This window comes from Ornithodoros turicata, chromosome 3 (genome assembly GCF_037126465.1).
Source record: "Ornithodoros turicata isolate Travis chromosome 3, ASM3712646v1, whole genome shotgun sequence".
NCBI lineage: Eukaryota > Metazoa > Arthropoda > Arachnida > Ixodida > Argasidae > Ornithodoros > Ornithodoros turicata.
The window spans coordinates 60,090,483-60,096,963 of NC_088203.1; the positions used below are offsets into that span (position 1 = coordinate 60,090,483).

General features: G+C 50.3%; 1 long non-coding RNA gene across 1 annotated transcript; it reads right to left on the minus strand.

Moving 5' to 3' along the window:
• Window positions 1-356: 356 nt before the first annotated feature.
• LOC135387165 (uncharacterized) lies at window positions 357-856 on the minus strand. The gene is made up of 3 exons (XR_010420906.1): window positions 772-856; window positions 526-617; window positions 357-418 (listed from the first exon to the last, which is right to left on the minus strand). It is a non-coding gene; the product is annotated as an uncharacterized LOC135387165 (long non-coding RNA).
• Between the last annotated feature and the right edge of the window lie 5,625 nt (window positions 857-6,481).

Below are 6,481 nucleotides of genomic sequence, written 5' to 3' on the forward strand. Positions count from 1 at the left end.
AGGCCGCTGTGAAAGAACTGTTGTGGTTACCTATATAGATAGGAAAATGTTAAGAATTGCATCACTGGGTGCTCTGCTTGGGATAGAAATGAAAAAGCGGGACACCTTGTAGATGACGCTGACTTGTTCCTCTGAACTGAGAAGATGGAAGTGAGTAATCTTCTGCTGAGAGCAATCTTAAAGTGCATAGGACAGAGGAGAGTCAGTTACCCCTGGCATAGCATCCTTTTTGTCGTACTGGAAGCTAGCTTACGCTATCCATGTGTACATGCTGATTCCCACGCAATGAATGCATTGGCTCTGGTTTACCTGAAATTAGAGAAAGAGTACTACAGCTTACCGTGTGTGCGTTCAGACCAAAAGCTTGTGATGGATAGCAGGCTGCTGTAACTTGGCAAATCCTTCATTGACTGATCCCCTGTAATGACATTCAACGTGTTACGGTGCACGATACATGTTTGTTACAAGCCAGTGTTTTCATACTATTTGTATTTGATAATAAAACTCAGTGTCAGTCTAACTTACAGTGTTGTTCTGGACTCGGCCATTGGTAGCGATTTCTCAAACAACTTCTCAACTTAGCAACTTGTCAAACATCTTCATAACGAACCCTGAAACTGTGGAAAAACACACTAAACGCTCTTTACGTTGTCAAACGTGTTCGCTCTGAATTGCCAGAAAATGATGTCCCGTACGATGCAAAACTTCACTGCATTATGAAAAACAGAACCCGTGACAAACTATCGTTATCTAAAAAAAGAGCAAACATACCTATACTGCCGTCCATGTCTCTCACTTGTACATCAAACTGCAGCAATACGCACGGACGCACGCCGCCATCATGGAAGCCATAAAGACAAAGAACGGACCGAACGGAAAACCGTCCTGCTCCCGCCCGCCACTTTTAGCGTTCAGTTTCACTCAGCCGCAGTACCGTATGACCGTTTGCTTGTTACGAATTTCAAAACCATGACATGCAGTTATCCGCGGTACGTTACTCTCTATTGTCTACGTTAGCAGCATTGCGTTACTCAAACGATGCTGTGAGCAACATTACAAAGCTAGTGAGAAATTAAAAATGATTAGCGCCATCTGGTTGCTAACGGACGCCATAATTCGGCCTCGCAGTTTGCGAGCGTTTGCGAGAGAGTAGAAGAAGGAAAGTGGGAGAGCGGGAGGGAAGTCCCCATTACGACCGCCGAAGTACTCATGATGGACTTCATGGTGGTTGCCCTCCGCGGCTGTTCCTGGGACGTCTAAGGGATTGCCCACGCGGGACGTGGGATGTGGGGATCTTTTTCGGACGTCCCAGTGAGGTTTCGTGTTGTCTGGGAACAGACCAGTGATGAATTCCTTGGAGTATAAGGATACAACCAAGGTAGCGTCCGTGTTTCCTACTTAGTGGATTTAAAACATCCACCGAAAGTCAAGCACGCGCTGTAATATGCCATCACTTTTCTGTATTTTCCACGGAAATGCTCCTTGCAGCATCCCGTCAGGGACCTTGCACGGATGTTCATGGCAACGAGGTCACAATGAAAGGTCTAGCAAGCTATAATTTATCGCACATTGAACCCAGTGCATGGAGTATCCGTTGAAATCATTCAATTTGTATTTGTATTCCTGTATTTTTGTATTTTCTCTTTCTATTCTACTATTCTCTCTTTGTAATATTTTGTAGTTCATACATGATCACTGCTGATTTGGTTCAATTTGGTTATGACAAACAAACCGAAACACTAATTAATGGGTGCAGGCATAGAAACGCACATATCGCGTTATTAAACTAATTTACTTCTCATATACATGTCCTCCGGCGGGCGGCCGCAGGATGTACGCAAATGACTATCACTGGAAGATCCCATGATGACACTCTCCATATCTCCTCCGGACATCCCATCACGGACGAGGACGCGATGACACTTTGAGGACGTCCTGATGATCGCGAGTGTTCTTGGGGTATGCATCCAAATGATTATTGCATTGCAGTTTAGAAAAACTATAACAGAACTATGATTTTAGGAGCCTATTAAATTTCTACTTTCTATGGAATTATAATAGCCCTGTTACTTGGATCGCTATTAATCAAGCGCTCCAATTTTTTCTCTCTTCCCATTTCAGCCTTGTCCCCAAGAACACACACGGTCCTCAGGATGTCCCCACAGTGTCATCGTCCTTCGAGGTTATCCTCAGAACGTCCTGAGGATAACACACTCGGACTGTCCGTGAAGAGTCATTCAGGTACGTCCTGTGCCCGTCCCTGTGGGTAGCCTGCGGGACGAGAAATATTACTTTGTTTAGTTTACCTGCTCAGACTCCCTAAACACATTTGTTTTGTTTTTTGGGCTGATCCTGGGACCTGATTCACTTTTTTCTGAAATAAAGGGTGGTCCACCGTAAAATTCTCTGCCTCCAAAAAGGATGACTGTCTATGATACCTGGAGCATTTCTCGTGGAAAGGAGAGAAACGCGCGATTCTGTCGCACTGCTTTTGACTTTCAAAGTTCCTACCTGAATGTCTCAAACCAAAAGGAGTAAGAAACATAGACTTTGCATTGATGCAGACCTAATACTTCAATCAATTCCTCACTTTGAGTATTTTTCTTTGCGTAATCGAAAGAAACATGGACAGCTCACCCTTCGTTTTGTGTCGCAGGCGACCAGGACTCTGGAATTTACGGAGGGTCGTTATAAGCAATAAATGGTATTTGTTGTGGCTTCCGAAGAGAATTCTAGTACCTTTCGGAATGAGTTTCTCGGAATTTTTTTACAATATTTTTTCTGAGTCTTCCATATTTCTTTGCTTTGTTTTTAAACCGCTACCGGACCTCAAGTTGTTTTTATTGAAGTACCGGACTCCCATTTTGGCCATCTGTGAAGCATACGTGAAGCCAGACTTCCGACTTAGTGGATATACCGTCTTTGGTCAGCAGGGGATGTCATCTTGGAGGACAGTGCTATGTGTGCGACAAGACTTGGCTGTGACGCAAGTACACACGGCGAGACAGTTGCCTTTCGACTGCGTCCACTGCAAGATTCTTCTTGGGAAATTTTCGGTGACTGTTCTCAGCGTGTACGTGCCGCCGTCAGTCCAAACGACAGCCCATGACCTAAGACTAGCTCTGGCAGGGGCGGATGATCCCTTCCTTGTTGTTGGGGATATCAACGCTCATCACCCCTTGTGGGGGAGTCGCAGGCGAGACAGCAAGGGGTCCCTGTGGTGCGACATCATTGAAGACCTGGATCTTTGTGTCTTAAATGACGGGTCTCCAACATTCCTCCGCCGGGACTACTCAACAGACGTATTAGATATTTCGCTGTGTTCGAGGGACGTTTTTCCGTACCTGACGTGGTCCACAGACCTGGGCGGAAGAGGTAGTGACCACGTTCCTATATTGATGTCCTGCTCCAAGTACGCATCTGGGGCAGGCCGCAGAACCGTACGGCTAACAAATTGGCAGTCCTTTCGTGAACTGTGCAAAAAGGACGTGCGCGTGGGAATGACCGCAGGCGAATTTACCGACCATATTGTGAACTCTCTGACGTCTGCCACCACGACTGCAAAGATCAGCGCTGGCCACGCAGGTACGGATCCGGAGGTGGAGCGTTTGCGAGCCATTCGAAGACGGGCAGAGCGGAAGGCTCGGCGATCCGGCCAACTTGCAGATGCACAAGCCGCGCGTCGTGCGAATGCGTCGGTTCAGAAAGCATTGCAGGCTGTTGACAAAAAAAGATGGCGTCAGTTTTGCGCGTCTCTGACTCCGTTTTCAAGCCCTGCGAAGGTCTGGCGGATTGCGCGGAGTCTCCGCGAAGCTCCTCCCGCGAGGAATCCCCTCAGATCTCTGGCACTCTCAGTATCTAGGCCTGAGAAGGATGTTGCCTACGACTTCTGCAAAATTCTGGCAGCAAAGTCTGAGGCAGCGAAATGTGCAGCCTTTCGGAGCCACGCATTGGAGCTGCAGCATGCTATTAGTCAAGCCCCGTCAGTGTCTGACCCTGACATGGACGCAGACCTCACGTTTGCCGAGCTCAAGGCTGCGCTGGCACTCTCCCACAAGAAGTCGTCGCCCGGTCCAGACAAAGTCACTTACGTGGCGCTCCGCAATTTGGACGACGCATCCCTTTTGGCGCTCTTAGAGGTTTACAACACGTCATGGAGGGATGGGCAGGTCCCTGCTGCGTGGAAGGAGGCACGGGTAGTCCCCATCCTGAAACCGGGGAAACAACCCTCTGATCTGGCGTCTTTCCGACCCGTGAGCCTCACCAGCTGCTTAGGCAAGGTCCTTGAACGTATGATACTTCACAGGCTCGAGTGGTGGCTGGAGCGAAGATCTGTTTTTCCTCAGGAAATGGCGGGTTTCCGCAGACACCGTAACTCCATGGATTCGGTGCTCGATTTAGTCTCCTCGGTCGAAGAAGCGAAGGCGCGAAGACAAATAGCGATGGCTGTCTTCCTGGACATCAAACGGGCGTACGATTCCGTAAGCCACCCTTGTGTTATTCATGGGTTGTTGCAGGCCCAGGTGCCTCATAGGGCGCTGACGTGGCTGTCCGACTTCCTCCATCAACGGAAGATTTTCGTCACTACAGGCGAGGGGGACACAGAAAAGATCACTGTGCCACAGGGAGTTCCCCAAGGAAGTGTCCTTAGCCCCCTGTTATTTAACATTGTCTTGATGGGCCTCAAGGAGTGCCTTCCTCGGAGGGTGCATCTGTCCATCTATGCTGATGATATTTGTGTCTGGACTGTTGGCAAGTCCCGCCCTGCAATTCAGCGTCGGCTCCAGCGCTCACTTGATGCCATACATGCCTACTTCCTGAACGCAGGGATGGACATCTCCACTGAGAAAAGTGCTACCCTTCCGTTTACCCGGAAAGAGATGCGCCGGTTCCAAGTACACATCGGGGGGTCCCCGTTAAGGCAGGTCAGGCACCACAGGTTCCTCGGTGTTGTGTTGGACCGCAACCTGTCGTGGGCAAGACACATTGACTATCTCTCTTCAAAGGCGCAACGTTGGGGAAATGTGATACGTCACTTTGCCGGCTTGCGCTGGGGATGTACTGAGCGGGACCTTCTTGCACTCCACAAAGCGCTTGTTCGTGGCTCAGTAGTCTACAGCCTTCCTGTGTTGCACGGACTATCACGGACGTCCGAACACAAGCTCCGTTGCGTCTTGGCGCGCAGCTTGCGGACCTGTCTTGGCGTTCCGCGTTGCGCTGAGACGAGGATGGTGGTAGCCGAGGCCAGGGAACTCCCAATTGGCGTCCTCCGCAAGAGAGAAACTTTCCGCCACTACATGAGATTGCGCGCTCACCATCGCCGTCACCCACTGGTACAGAAGCTTCGTAAGCGAAACCGCAGCAAAATCGCACAGTGTGCGCAAGAACTAACGGACCATATACCTGCCTTCACTGTTGCCCCATCCGCTTCTTCAGTAGCGCCATGGACACTGCCGAAACCATCCATCTTGTCTCACATCCCGGGGATCAAGGGGCGGAAGAGCCAAACCCCTGCTCTAGTCCTCAAGCAGGCTACTCTGGAGTGGATGGACGCTACATACGGAAACCAAACCGCTGTATATACGGACGGTTCCTCCACTACAGGCGGCTCATCTGCGGCATTTGTAATCCCAGAGGAGTCAATTTCACGTGGGTTCCGCCTATCGCACCGCACCTCGGCCACCTCTGCGGAGTTGTATGCCATCCTGCTATTCCTAAGGTCTATTTTGGATCACCACCCCCGCCTCTGGGTGGTTTACACAGATTCGCGGGCAGCGCTGCAGTGCATAGACAACATGGGCATCCGTGGCTCCTTGGCTCCGGTGGTAGTGAACATCCTGACGACACTCAAGGTTTTAGAAGACAGCGGCCACCGGCTCACCCTCCAGTGGGTCCCTAGCCACATTGGAATAAGAGGCAATGAGGTAGCGGATCGGGCAGCTGCTGCAGCTCACCATCGCCGCTCAGCAGTCTCAATCATACTTTCGAATGGAGATAGGCGCTCCCTCTTGTCCGCTTTGACGTCGCCCTGGGCCCATCAGGAATGGTGTCATGACATCACCCGGTGGTCGCTTCTGTATGCTGTTGACCCAACGCTTTCATTTGACATGCCAAGCGGTTTCCCTCGCCTCTTTACGTCTCTAGTGCGTCGTTTACGACTTAGCGTCGCATTCACCCCTGCACTCCGGTATAGGCTGGGCCACAGCACCACGGCGCTGTGTACAACTTGTGGCTTACCGGCAACAATCCGACACCTTCTCGAAGACTGCAGCCAGTATGTACGCGAGCGACGGGCCTTTAAATCTCAACTTGAAATGCTGGATCAGAGGCCATTCAACATCTGCAAAGTTCTCGGCCCATGGAGTAACCCTGGACACCAGTGCCGTGCACTTGGCGCTCTTCTTTCCTTTCTGAGGGCCACCGGCCTCCTTCACGAACTGTAGGGATTTCCTTCCCTCGTCATCCTTTCATGTGAACCTTT